The sequence below is a fragment of the Girardinichthys multiradiatus genome, chromosome 19 (assembly GCF_021462225.1).
Source record: "Girardinichthys multiradiatus isolate DD_20200921_A chromosome 19, DD_fGirMul_XY1, whole genome shotgun sequence".
NCBI classification, from domain to species: domain Eukaryota; kingdom Metazoa; phylum Chordata; class Actinopteri; order Cyprinodontiformes; family Goodeidae; genus Girardinichthys; species Girardinichthys multiradiatus.
This window is the reverse complement of record NC_061811.1, coordinates 24,017,800-24,033,303: the sequence shown is the minus strand read 5'-3', so window position 1 is coordinate 24,033,303 and position 15,504 is coordinate 24,017,800.

Sequence of the window (15,504 nt, the reverse complement as noted above, 5' to 3'; positions counted from 1 at the left end):
ATCAGGGTAGAATGAGATATTAAGACTAAGAGGAAGAGAGAGAATGACTGGAAAACCTGTCAAGGAAAGAGCTGAAGGGCTGAAACAAATTTGGTGGTTTGGATTTAAAGTTAATTTAAATAAACAGCTGACCAAATATTTACCTTATCTGTCCTACATTTTCTAACATAATCAGGTGCCCATCACAATGATTGCTAGCTTTCTGCAGTACCACACACACATCTATTGCTCATTAATCCCCACTGCTCAAGAAGACCGGCAGTATTCTCTCAAATTTGTAGATTGTCAACAATAGCTCCGGTTATTCACTGCTCCTTGCTGATACGCAAGGAGTAGTGAATACCTTGTTGCTCTGTGCTGGAATCAGTTACCTGGAACTAAATGTACATTTCCTTCAGAGTGTCATGCCAGTCCTGTTGAAACTACCTGATATCCTTCTCCACCTTAGCATTACCTAAAACTCGTTCATCCTCTACAAGAGTCCACTGCTGGTTTGCCTCTACTACTTGACTGTCTGCTGTCCAGCTTCTACCACCCTGTGATCAGCAATAATCCCTGGACTTCAACAACTGACAACCTACCAACTCTCACTTAACCTCCATCAAACTCAGTCGCTCTTGGATCCAACACATGCAAGTGAGATAGTTATCCATTCATCAATCATTTTGTAAGCTTTAACTAAATGCCTTTAACTTTTCTGTCTTTTCTTTTGGTTGTTTTCTCAGACCTCCAACTGACAATTATCAATTGTTTATTTCAAAAGTCTGTTCAGTGTCTAGTGATTGCATCAGAGTCCACAACACCGTTGACATAGCGGTGAAAAACCAAAGTAAGCACAACTTCTAGGTGAGCTGCATCAAAGAAAAAAACTGATTAGCAACAGGCTAAACGTACTAGATTTTAAGAGATTACCAGCCATATAAAAGTGTGTTTAAAATTATATGAAAATGAGAAATGCACTGAGATGCTACTGAACCCATGGAACTGTTCTTACCTCAATAGGAGGAGGTTGAAATTTTTTTTGCTGTTTCTGTATTGCTATTCTGTGGTTCTTGTTAAAAGGGCAGAATTTTTTCACTTTAGTCTTCAAAATAGTTTATTTTTGCTTGGTGGTTAGCTGAACAAACCATCACTAGTCACCTTTCCATGGTTTCCAGAGTGAAGATGTAGAACAAAGGACTAAATGGATTGAAGCAATCCAAAGTGAAAGTTGGGAGCTTCTTCAATTTGATATTTTCTTACCTTCATAGTTATGTGAATACTGGACGAGGGAGCTTTTCACATCAGTCCAAGTACATCTTTGGAAAACTCATTTCTCAAATTTGCCAGTGTTTTGTCATCTTGAAGAGACTACTGAACTGATATCGCTAATTTTAGCTCAGTCCTGTCTGCTGAAATATGACTATTTTAACATCACAGAGAAACTAGACCAGTCCATTACAAAATGTTATATTAAAACCAAAGTAAGTTGAGTAAAAATGGATTGCTCATTTTGGTTGTGCATTATAAAACTGATTTATTATTGATCCAATAAGTGGGCCTTGGTTGGTCTGTGCACACACTCACCTTCAAAAGAAAATACTTTAATAAATATATAAAGCATTTCAAAGTCCAACATTTAACTGACTGTTACCTTGTTGTTGGGCTTGAGGTTCAAGTTTTTCTGAATTAAGTAGCTGTTAGGTTTGGGTAGCTAATCAAGCTAAATTCCCATGCAGGGCCTTTGGCTAAATCTCTCTGAAAATGAGTCTGTCCCACCAAATATCCAGTGTAACAAAATCCGGCTTTGCATTAACATCTAAAAGTTGCATTTAGAAAGTTCTCCAGATGTATCCAGTAACTTTATGCTATTTTCTGTCTCAGATAAATGACACAACAAATGTCTTAAGTTAACTTTTCTGCAGATGGCTACTGCCAATTACTGTGAAACTGTATTTTTGTTTCTAGGGTCTTTTTGTAGTAGATATTAGCTTGAAACCTTTCCGATCCTCCAGTTCTGATTTTGTTCTACTAAAGATTAAACACGTACTCCAGAGAATCCCACTTCACACACACACACATTATCTCTGTAAAACATGTCACACACAGAGACATGGGAGCTTTGTCTATCTTGTTGTTTTTCCTAATTTAACTTATAGAATCTTTGGTCTGCAGTAAAAATATTTTGGTTACTCTCTAACATGGTGCTTACATTATTCTGTCATGATGAAGCCCTGAAGCAGAAAGACAAAATCAACCCCACAGAGCAAATAGAAATCATTCGCTGTTGAATATTTGTGAAAAAATCTAATTCCCAACCTTCCTTCATAATGCCAATGTCCTGTCCACGATCTGACCCACATAAAAAATGTGTTTATTTACAAAGTGCTGGTAGCCAACTTTTTCATAGCCACATTCTTAACCATGATTTCAAGCCACTGGGCCACTGATAATAAACATGTACCACAAGGGCATTGCATTCTGTCCTGACATCTGCTCTGAGTTGTTTATGTCCAGCCTGTAAATAAATGCTTACAAGGGGGTCTCCAAATTTCCAGTCGCTATCACAGGCTGACCCCTAAGGCTGAACTTAGTTCCCAGGTGGCTGCGCTGGTCCCAGCCATGCGGGATGAGTGCTTGCCTTGGTGGCTGCCCCCTGGCCTCTTTCTGCGCGCCCAAGCATTGCTCCAAGCAACCTCATTCCTTGGGGAACCATGTTAAGCAACCCCCTCCTGTCTGTGGCTCTCTCACCACCAGGAAGCAGGGGCCTTCTTTTGCACCTCTTGCCTGCAACATTTGACAGCTAATATTTTTCTGCCAAATCCAAGTCTGTAATCCGCACTTCCATGTAGGGATCCCATTACGACCTGTCTTGAGAAGGCCAGCTGTTCAAACAAGGTGATTAATTAAAGGAATTCTGTTTGTAAAACAATCCTCGACCTCTCTCTCCTGCCATCTCAAAGGCCTCCTTCCTCTATTCCCTACTTTTTCTTCATCATCACTCATTTTCTCTCTGTTCCCACTCTGGCCTTCTCCCCTAAGTCTCAGAAAAGAGCTCCAGCCAACTTTTGCAAGTGTTAGTCCGTTTTAAGACCTCTGAAAGCAGAGTCTGTGGTTTTCCAATGAGTCGGATTCTCCCTGAGGGAATTCATATTAGTAAGGCAAACATCTCACATAAGTCAGGTTTTGCTACACTGTGTGTATAAATGTGTGTTTGTGTGCGTATTATATAGGACAGTAGTAGTCCAGTGAGATTCCAAAGAGAGGCAACAGGGGAGGTTTTCATGGAGGTGGTAGTTTATTGGTCCATGCCTTGTAGCAGGTGAGGTCTCTGCTTGCAGATTTTCTGAGTTGGGGACTTTGTCTCTTTCCTCAGTCATTTCAGTCTTTCCATCTTACCATGTTCTGTGCTCTTGCGGGTGCTTGCTATTCATCAGAACAGACAAATGCTTCAACACCCATCAGGCTGTAGGTATCTGTGGCCTCACTCAACACACAGCTTTCGAGCAAGATAGTCACATCTGTTATGAGCAGCACCAAGGCGACCTGTCAACCAATCACCCTTCATTTCCTTTTATTTTTTTTTTGTAAATCCACACATAGTTCTTTGTACAGCTGCCTTATTCTCACTGCATTATCCCTAGAGTACATATATGTCTAGCTACGCTGCTCAGAAGGCAACAGCTTTAGTTTTCATCCACACAGACTGGAGAGACCGGAGTACTCACTGGACATGTACCACTCCGGTGAAAATGTAATACAGACCGAGATCTAAACAGCTTGGGCCACACCTAGCACACATGAGACATGTATGCTCCCAGCTCTTCTCAGCTGATATCTGTCCACAAATCTGAACAGATGTTTCATCACAAGACTCAATAGAGGTCATAAAACCTGTTGGACCAAAACCCATTGCACACACAATCTTACACATGCCTCACGGTTGGTTTATTCCCTACTAAAAAGCAAACAGGGAGTTTTTCAAACTTTTTGCATTTGGAGTCTGTCTGCCCAATACCATCTGTTTTGAAACAGATTTGGTGAAAGAATTAAGGCCATGCTACCCGGGTTAAGGTGAATTCATACCTCCCAATTTGCTCTGCTGCATGCACGGCCACCAAGGCTGTTCTTTATCTGTACCTGCCCACCAGCAGTGAGCTATCAGGGCGTTTAAGGCATGCAGAGCAGGCCATAAGCAGACCGAGAAATAAAAAAAAGGTGAAATAATTTAATTTCAAAAATATTTTTAAATATCAAATGGAGGACCTATCTTCCTTTGCTTGTTTCTATTGTGTCTAATAATCAGATAATAATCAGATCATTTAAATTCAGGTGTATTTAATCCAAAAACATGACTGTTAGGTTAATTGGTCTCTCTAAATTCCCTTAGGTGTGAATGGGTGTGTGCATGGTTGTTTGTCTTGTATGTCTCTATGTTACCTTGCAATGGTTGGGCGACCTGTCTAGGGTCACCAATCCATCCTAACCCTAACCCTAACCCTAAAATACAAATGTCTGGGTTGTTAAAAATATTTGCATTGTTCATTAAGTTCCTGGATTTGTTAAACATTTTCAGGTTAGCAACTAGAAAAAATGAGCACTTTAGCACCCTCTTTGAGGCTGTGGTGAAAACTGAATATCTCTGAGTTAAACGCTGTGGTCCAAATGGGCCAAAAATAGTTTGTACAAGCATGCAAAGACATTTGTTAAAGAGCTGTACTTCACCTCAAATGCATCATGCCCATCCCATCACAATTTAACTGAATAATTTACTTGATCTCTGTGTTAATGTCTGTAACTACAGTCTTTTTCTTTATCTGTATTTAGCGTTATGCTAAGTTAGGTTCATAGCAGACTTGCTATTTTGCAGCTCTTCAACAACTTTGGATTCCAAGTCTCAGAGATTCCAGGGACGTATTGGGTGACTCGAACCGGCAATCACTTCTCTGTGACTGCTTGCATTTGTTTTCTTTCGCTGAGCTCCAAGATGGGTGGCATTGTGGTTCTAGACCTCGCTCATTCTTTCTCTCTCCATCTTCCAGATGCCTAGGAGGGAATCGTTAGAGCCGCCTTCATGCCCGACTAGCATCATGTGGATAAGGTCCAGTTTCTTACATACTGGGTTGCGTGTTTGCAGTTTACACTCCACCCTCACTCCCTCCCTTCTTCCATCTCTCCCTTTTCCATCTGGTCCCCTGGCCAAGGTTGTACCGTCAAAAAGGAAACTCATCATTCCCAGTGTGTAAGACGTTGCGGCATAATCACAAACAGACCTATATGCACAGATTTTGCCAAACTGTTGATCTTACACCTTTACTCCACTGGCTAACTGAATGTTCCCTAAGAGTTAGCCAAGGGCCAGGCAATGTCAACGGGAATATCTGGAAACTTTTCTCTTATGAAAAATCACACTAGATCTAGGTAAAATTAGGTTTTTGAAAAGACAAGAAAAGAGAGCGGAAAAAGAAATACATGTAAAGCAGTTGGTTGTAAAAAGTAAAGAGAAAAGAAAACATCTTGAGCTGGAAGAGTTCCTTTATCCTGGCTAATCTTGGCTGCACCTGTGATGACAACCCCTTGTGTGCAGTGCAGCGATTGTGTAACCTGAAATGAAAGGGCTGTGGGGTGGAGGGGGTGCTTCTGTTGATGGTGTAAGCGGCTACAGATGGGGGAGAAAATTACATAAAGTGTTCCTCCAACCTGTAAATCCATGACAGGAGCCAGAGAGTCACCCTGAGGCCCCCACCCAGTGTCCGTCTGTAGGGCATTGATAGAAGGGTACACTCTGTGTTCCCTCTGTGTTCCAGACTCTGTCTTGCCTTTCAACACCAACATACGAGACACATTCTGTGGGGTATCTTGTTTCTTATATTCCGTACAAGCAGTTTTTTTTTTTTATCATAATAGTAACCAGACTGTAATCACATTATTGCACACATGGTGATTTTGACAAGTGGGAGTCATGCGCTGAGGCTTTGGCAGTGTTAGCACACCACTCTCCCAGCTGTGAGTTCTGCCCCAGCTCACCCCGACTCACTCACTCACACACACACACACACACACACACACACACACACACACACACACACACACACACACACACACACACACACACACACACATACACACACACACACACACACGCCCACACACACACACACACACACACACACATATATATATATATAAATATTTATACCTCCAACATTTTTGGACCCCCTCCAAGGCAATATGTGGCTCTGCTGTGTTTTGCAGTAACTTTTATGCATTAGCACAAGCTAATCTAAATCAGATCTCTCTAAAATGCTCTTACATATGTGCCTTGCGACTGCCCTTTCAAGAGAAACAAAAGCAGCGGTTGTTTTTTTCAGAAACTAAAAACAGGACTTTTTCCTGCGTCCTCTTGTGGTTACTGCAAATAATAATTGAAAAAAAAAACATTAAAGCCATTAAGGCATTGCTGGGGAAGTCTAAATGTGTTCCAACGTGGGTCTATATTCAGTTGAGTTTTATTTACTTGTGCAATGACAAAAATTTACAATATGCATTCCAATTAGTCTCGTTTGCCAGATTTAAAGTACCTTTTGAAAATAACCTTTAAGCAGGTATTAAACCTTTAATAATAATCTTTATGCAAGTATTAAACATACCTTCCATTACACCCACGTTTCTGTATTAATATGCAAATTCTAATCTTGCTTTAATTATTCAAATTAACAAAAATAAAGGCTGTCATGCATCAATCTCTCTGTAATTAATCCATATAATGTGTTTTACTTAGTAAATTGAGATAGAGAATTAAATAAACTTTTTAATAATATTCTCCTTTATTGAATATGACTAATATCTTGCAGAGAATTCACAATGTTTTTACTTCTTTACTCTATGTATAACTATCCTGTTTCAAACAGGTTCAGTGAAACCAGAGGTATTTAAGTCAAATCCGAGGTCCTATCTCCCAAGTCCAAGTCAAGTCTCAGGTCTCTCATGACTCAAACTAACATTATTTTATGAAATGCATACCATGTTCTCTGCTTGGCCATAGATCATGATTTAAAATGGTGTGTTTTTGTATGTTTGTGTCATAGTGTTACGCAAGGATCTGACCCACATGCAGAATGACACTCAAGGGAAAACCAGGAAACAATTTTAAGAAGTTTATTTAAATGAGTAAGCAGGAATGGAGTGCAGGAACAACTGTAGGAGGGGAAATGACAGGTAAGTGATGAGGCAAAAGGAAGCTGGATAAATAATTGTGCAATGTCTCTTACTAGGTGGGAAGTGGTTATCCGCCAGGAGGAGAGGCACACGGACTGGAGCAAACAATGATGACAATGAAGATGGTAAGTCCAAAGTTCAGTTAGATCCAGAGACTCTTGTACTGGGCGAGTAGGCAGTGTGTTAGCGGTTCGGTGGAGGTTGGACAGGTGGGGATGAGTGAGCATGACGAAGTTCGAGGTACAAGAGCAGCCAGCCAGAATGAGTTCCAAGTTATGGTCGAGACTTGTAGGTCCTTAGGTGAATATATCCTTAGGAGATCTCAGGAACGAAGGTAGCTTAAAGGTTAGGCCACCGGGGCCAGCCTGGGTATCTTCCAGGTTCCGTGTGGTCATCATTATAAAGCTAAGGCTAACATAGACAGATTGTTATAAACCATTTATAGCCCCAAGTCTGCAATTGTCAAAGAAAGTAAAGAAAGTAATACACCATCACACAAAGCACAGTTTCTCCTTCTTCATAATCGTGGCAGACACTTTTCTCTGAATACAGGCAAGATCAACTGTTTATCATTGCAGCAACATACATATGTTTCCTGTGGATGTGTGGAATCCATATATTTTTGTGTGCCTTAAACATGTGTGCAACATGCTTTTCATTCAGAATTAATTGATATTTTAGCAAATTGCTGCAGAACTCAATGTTGATCATAAGGGAAAATAATAGATTTTTATAAATCAAGACTTGACGTAAATAAATATACTTCTGAATATGTTAATTATGAACACCACATGTGACACATGCACAAAAGTGTCAGTATGTATTGAGTTGTTGAAATTGTGTCTATAAGCCAAACCTCACTCTAAGTTACCAGCTTGGCTCTCTTGTTGCATCAGGTTATGTAGAACAGGAAACATTTCAGTTTTGTTGTATTAAATACAATCTCAATTGAGGACTGTCCCGATGATTGGTTTGAAGCAGTAAAATTGTGTAGATTTTATCAGTATTACATTAAAATCACTAAAATGGTGGGAACGTGATTGTATATTACTTAATTCACTTACCAATTAAGTTCCAACTATCAGTTTTTCTTAACAGCGATACATACACACAGTCATGACAATGCATCACTTTAAACTCACATAGTTGTATCATTTCTTCCTAAAAATGTAACTGACTTGACAGACACAGCTACATTCTCCCACACAATATGTTTTCAGGCTGAGCTGTTTGGATAAAATAGTTGCATCACACACCTGCAAAGATGAGTCTCTGTCTGAGCTGCTTATGGTAATTCATAAATCACAAATCAAACTGGTAAAAAGATGAGGATATTTGACAAATGGTGAGTTACTAGATGGATCAACAATAGTGACCTGTGAGATTTTTGAATATCACACCCTATGCAACATAGGGTGGCAAAGAGTTACTGAATGAAATCTGCACTAACCTAAAAGTGTTTTCTTTAGTTAATCTCTGAACTTTTGCTGTGATGATGGTGTGTTTCTCCCATTGGTAAAATCCATATCTACCCTACTTAGGCCAAGCTGTGGATCCAACATGGATGCAAAAAAGTACATATGTAATTGCATGTGTGACCAAATTGGTCACACTCTGGGGCCTTGCTGAAACATTAATTACTGAGAAATTAAGAAGACCAGCATGGACAAATTGTTAGTCATATGTTTTTGGAAAACCTTGCTAACATGACATTTACTTTTCCTTATGTTTTCAATTCAAGGTGATAATAACCGTTTGACCTGTTTGAAGCAAAGTCAGTGAAAGCTGTTTTTACAGAATCTATATACAGCTTTTCATTTGTAATACAAATACATTCTTGGTGATTTGAATAAAAAGATCCTATCACAGATGATGTGGATTGCATTTCTTTAGCCACTGTGATTATTATTATTATTTTTCTTTCTTGCTCTTTTTCTTCTCGTCTTTTCATCCCTGGCAAGCAGAGGCACAAGTGGTGTTGATGAAACTTTTCAAAAAGACTTATTTCCATTGATTGCCATTGAACGCAGCCAGGTGTTTCACACTTGACTGCAAAAAAGAGGTTGTTACTGCAACTGCGGATCAGACCAGAAAATCTAAGACCGGGACAAGAGTCATGAAAAATGTAGCTGAGTCCAAGACAAGACCTTGAAAATGTGTTCTCGGTCTCCAGTTCTACAACACTACTGATCAGAGATGGTCTCTGTGTGTTTTTGCCTCAGCTAGCCACCTAGTTCACCTGTAATCATTACATCAAACCCACAAGCAACAAAGCTAGGTTACGCTTTCATAAATCAGCACATAGCAAGTCTAGGACGTAACAGTGGAAATATACCAATCTTAAATCAGTTTAATCGGATAATACTAAATGCAACTGTGATGGACCGAGTTAAAAAGCAGGAGTCACAAGAATTATTAGAAAAATTGTTTATTTTAAGACAAAAATTATATTTATAATATAATCTTAAGATTGTGAAAAAAGGTCAAAGAAACAAAACTGAGCTCATGCAAACAATGTGAACTTAACAAATCAACTTACTGCACCAACAAAGCATAACTGATCTGACAAAACACACAAGGGTATTTATAATAGCTGAAAGGTAGGAAACAGAATAAAAAATAATCACAAACCAAAGGTGAGAAACGAGTTGATAAAAAAATACATAAATTAAATATGTGCTTACACATTGAACAAATGTATGTTAACCACTCAATAAACCTTTACTGTGTGTTATTGTGTGTAAAATAATTAAAACCTTAGATGTACAAAAGCTCTTTAGCTCTTGCAGTAGTGTGTTGAGTACAATTAGCAATAGTATTTCACCTTTGTGTGTTTTAAATTATTTGAACAGGTCTTGATCAGATCAGTTCTTTGTTTGATTGTGATAATTACAAGTTCTATTAAGTTTTTTGTATAATCATCCCATTTTAATATAACTGTAATGACTTTAGTATTCACCCCATAAAACTTAATTGTGAGAAAAATACAGAAATCCCCTGATTCTGTTTATAGTAAAGATCACTCACTAGATTTGTAAGGAATTCATCCTTATGACTGTTTTTGATAGATATGAAACTGATTGAGATCCATTTCTTTACAAAAATTAAGGTAAGTTTAAATAAGATATTTCTGATACTTATGACTCTTATCATTTCAGTCAACATGTGTGTGGTTGCACAGCTTGGTTTGGTTGCTGATGACTTAAAATCAAAGACAGTACATTAACAACATATATCAGTGTCTTTAAGTTTGTTATTGAGACCCTGATGAGAGCAACAACCACGGTCAAATGATAATAGTCAAATGATTTATTGATACAACAGGAAACGTGTTTCCTCCAGACACAGGAGCGAGTTAAAGGACAACACTGAGGAGGATAGGTAAGAGGTTATTACAGGGAAAGGTATTTGAATTTTGTGAGGAGATCTGAGGTTAGGTGGAGGCTAATTGTGGACAGAGATGGCGAGGATCCAGAGGAGAAAGTGAATATATACACAGGAGTTGAGGTTGACAGGTTGAGTGTGTGTGGAGCAGTTTCTGATGATGATTGTTTCCTTATTCCAGGAGGAACTGCAGAGGCAGTGGTGGATTGTCAGAGGGTGGACAGGCAGGTGAGTGATGGTAGGTTTGTAATGAGGCCCAGGCAGCAGATCCAGGAGGGAGCGAGCAGAGGAGCAGTTAGGAGACTTTCCAAAAGGAACCCAGAGGTGAGACCACCAAGGGGTTCCAGAGAGCGAGGAGGTAGAGAACTGAAAACCACAGGGAGTACTGCAAACCTGAACAATGTTTCTTACCCGGAAAGGGAACACATAGAAGGTAAGCAAAGAATCATGAGAGCGACATGAACTATCTGGCATCTGCCTTAGGAAAATCCACACCTCTATAAGCTCCTCTTGATTGGCGCGAACAAACTCCAGCTGCACAGACACACCTGCCAGTCGCACCCTGCAATCAGAGTAGGTGAAGCACACATACAAAAACCTGGACATAACCAGGGCCAGCCCAAGACTTCACTGGGCCTTGAGCAAAATTTATGGAATCAACAATCAGATCATCAAATCATTCATCTATTCACCTATAAACTCATAGCAGCTCTGGTAGTGTTATTTACATTTTCCTATATATACATCATCTAGTGTTACTAGAAGTAACAAAAATGAACTTTGACTACATTTATTTTCCTTGGGTATAATTCTTATACTTAGAAATTAAGTGTCCGCTCCTTGAACCGCCACCTTAACGTGGTGGAGGGGTTTGAGTGCTCGATTGATCCTAGAGGCTATGTTGTCTGGGGCTTAAATGCCCCTGGTAGGGTCTGCCATGGCAAGCAGGCTCTAGGTGACAGGTCAGACAAAGAGCGGTTCAAGAACCCCTCATGATGACTATTAAATCGAGGCACGTGACGTCGCCCGGTATTGCGGAGCCGGGGTCCCACCCTGGAGCCAGGCCTGGGGTCGGGACTCGTTGGAGAGCGCCTGGTGGCTGGGTTGCTCCTCATGTGACCCGGCTGGGCCAAGCCCAAACGAGACACGCGAGGCCATCCCCCAGTGGGCCCACCACTTGCAGGGGGAACCGTGAGGGACCAGTGCAAAGAGGATTGGGCGGCGGACGAAGGTGGAGACCTCGGCGGCCCGATCCCCGGATGCTTAGGCTGGCTCTAGGGATGTGGAATGTCACCTCGCTGGGGGGGAAGGAGCCTGAGCTTGTGCGGGAGGTTGAGAGATATCGGCTAGAAATAGTCGGGCTCGCCTCCACGCACAGCGTGGACTCTGGAACCCATCTCCTTGAGAGGGGCTGGACTCTCTTCTACTCTGGAGCTGCCCACGGGGAGAGGCGGAGGGCTGGGGTGGGTTTGCTTGTTGCCCCCCAACTCAGCTGTCTCATGTTGGGGTTTACCCCAGTGGATGAGAGGGTCGCATCCCTGCGCCTTCGGGTTGGGGACAGGTCTCTGACCATCGTTTCGGCCTACGGGCCGAGCGCTAGTACGGTGTACCCGGCATTCTTGGCGTCCCTGTCAGGGATGCTGGATAGTGGCCCTCTCGGGGACTCCATTATGCTGCTGGGGGATTTCAACGCCCACGTGGGAAATGACAGTGACAACTGGAGAGACGTGATTGGGAGGAATGGCCTCCCCAATCTGAATCCGAGTGGTGTTTTGTTACTGGACTTCTGTGCTAGTCATGGATTGTCCATAATGAACACCATGTTCAAACATAAGGGTGTCCATCAGTGCACTTGGCCCCAGGACACCCTAGGCAGGAGGTCAATGATCTTGTTGTCGTATCATCGGACCTTCGGCTGCATGTTTTGGACACTCGGGTGAAGAGAGGGGCTGAGCTGTCCACTGATCACCACCTGGTGGTGAATTGGATCCGCTGGAGGAAGAGAAAGCCGGACAGACTTGGCAGGCCCAAGCGCATAGTGAGGGTCTGCTGGGAACGACTGGCGGAGCCCTTGGCCAGGGATGTATTCAACTCCCACCTCCGGGAGAGCTTTGACCAGATTCCGGGCGATGTTGGAGACATAGAGTCCGAGTGGACGATGTTCTCCGCATCTATTGCCGATGCTGCTACCTGTAGCCGCGGCCGTAAGGTCTGCGGTGCCTGTCGCAGTGGCAATCCCCGAACCCGGTGGTGGACACCGGCAGCAAGGGACACTGTCAAGCTGAAGAAGGAGTCGTATCGGCTGTGGTTGGCTTGTGGGACTCCTGAGGTGGCTGATGTGCCGCGGCCCTGGTGGTGGCAGAGGCAAAAACTCGGGCCTGGGAGGAGTTTGGTGAGGCCATGGAGAAGGACACCGGTTGGCCTCGAAGCGATTCTGGCAAACCATCCGTCCCCTCAGGAGCAATGGCGATTTTAGGGGGGGGGCAAGGGTGGCCAGCGCCACCCCTGAAATCTCATTGGCCACCTCTCTGGCCACCATAGATCCGATAGGTCATTGTTCAAGTCCGTCAACTCAATAAACAAGATAAACGCTGTCAATCAATGGTTATATCCGACTGACGGATCTAGGATCAGTTTTGTACGTTTAACTAACACAATAATGGTCGGACTGAGGCTGCGGAGAGCTGATTTCTGATCAGCTGAGGTTTTTTTGAGTGACCATGCAGGTCTGGGGTCAGTAGAGCCACGAGATGACCACGCTGCATCTGCGTGCTGCCTGCAGCTGAGTTCCAACAGAGACAGCATCCATTGTAACTGGATAAAAACGGATTCAGACAATTGAGAGGTATGTAATATTTTATCATATTTTATTTAATGTTTTATTAAGTCGTAATTTGCTCTGAATGTGTAGGAAAAAACTTTATTTAGCAAACTTTATATAAGTAGCAGCAGCTAAAAGACGAGAACAAGTTAGCTAGTGTAGCAGCAGCCTGCAAAGCAAGTTAGTATTAACATCAGTTGCTTTTTTGTTGTTGTTAATTGGATAAATTGAATATGAAACGGCTCTGGACTGAAGACTGGGGTTATTTTGCTGATGTGTGTGTTCCATATCTAAAGCTGATGTAATATTTTTTCACTAAACAGTGTAAGAAATGTGACAGTTGTGTAAACAACAAACGGGCTTATTTGCAGTGCTGGGGAAAACAATTGGGACACCATGCAGTTTGAAATACACAGCCAAAATACTAAATGATCTTAAAGAAAAACATTGAACTGTAATTTGATTGGTTATATATTCTTAACATATTTAAGGTTGTTTCAGCACTTTTTTCCAGTGCTGTATTTGCTCTGTGTTTTAAATGCTGTTTAGAGACATTTTTCTCTTAGAGATTAAAGACTAGGCTTAATTTTCACAGCTCACATATTTTAGACAATAGGCAGACCAACTTGCATTCAAATGCCACGAATGTTAGAGATCCAATGTGTGTTGATTGTGGTATTAAGTGTAAAAAGAACATAATTATACACATTGTTGACACTTCCTTGTTTTCTAAATGTTTTTAATGAAGTCAAAGTTGTTATTTAATGGGTCCCAGAGCCCCATAAACATCTTAAATTTGTATACTGATTTAAACTCAATTCAATGATCCCTCTTGATATTGCAGTTATAGCTGTACGAAGTGAGTTGACTGACTGGTTGATTGAATGATTGATTGGCTGCATGATTGAGTGATTGAATTACATTTCCTCCAGGGATATTAAGAGAATATGAAGAGAAGCAAAGATATTCAGAGCTTCTTTCTAAAAAAAAGAAAAGAGTCAGTCAACCACAGCTTCTACCAGTAGCAGTGCAAAGGCCTACACAAGCCAGCAGCCTAGTGATAATGATAATGAGCAGTCCACTCCCCCAATACAGGATGGTAGGTTATGCATGGAGAGTTTGAATTACAGTTCCAATTTTCTGAAATACGACACACACAATTAAAACAGTTGACAAATATTAAGACAGAAGAACAAGATTTGTTTGTTTGTTTGTGTGTGTGTGTATGCGCGCGTGTCTGTCTGTCTGTCTGTCTGTCTGTCATTTTAAACCATCCTTGTATTCATTGTCTGGAACTCCACCTACTAAGCATGGTATGTCAGGTTCAGATGTAATTCATGAACATGTTACTTGAAGTTGTTGTGTACTCTCTCATACTTGAGTTAATTTACTATTAAAAATAAACAAAAAAATAAAGATTGTCCAATTGTGTATGATATTTATATGTGAATACATAGAAAATGCCAGACCTAAACATAGAAAATCTCAATACAATATCAAGGACAATATGTGACACTAATCTGTCCACATTCAGTCTGTGTGTAATGGTTATTGTTTTTACTGCTTCAGGTGACACTGATGACAGAGAGCCTCCTAATGTTGTACATGCTGCTCCACCTGGACCTTATGGTATGTTGTGACATTTTATCTTTCAGTTCATACAGCATTATGACTTCTTTCTTTTTAAGTAACATTGAAATATGGATCACATTTTCACTTTGTAACTTGTCATTTTGAAAAAAACCTTGTAAAAACTGAAGCAAGTGCTTATCATGATTCTTTATATTTTACAGACATTTCACAGTCCAGAGCAGCAGGTCCTACACAGCCTCATCTCAGCATTTTCCCACAAACCATGCAATGCGACAGGAAGAGAAATATAGACTTGAGTACAGATCCAATCTTGTTGGACAAGGCTATGACAGAGCGTCCGTTATTAGTGGGAGACACTCTGGCATGGCAGCGAGAATAAAAAGTGATGCCAAACATGCAGTTTACATACACTGCAACGTGCATTGTCTGAACTTGGTGCTTGTTGATACTGTGAAGGCAGTCCCAGAGGCTAACTACTTTTTTGCACTTTTGCAGAAACTTTATGTGTA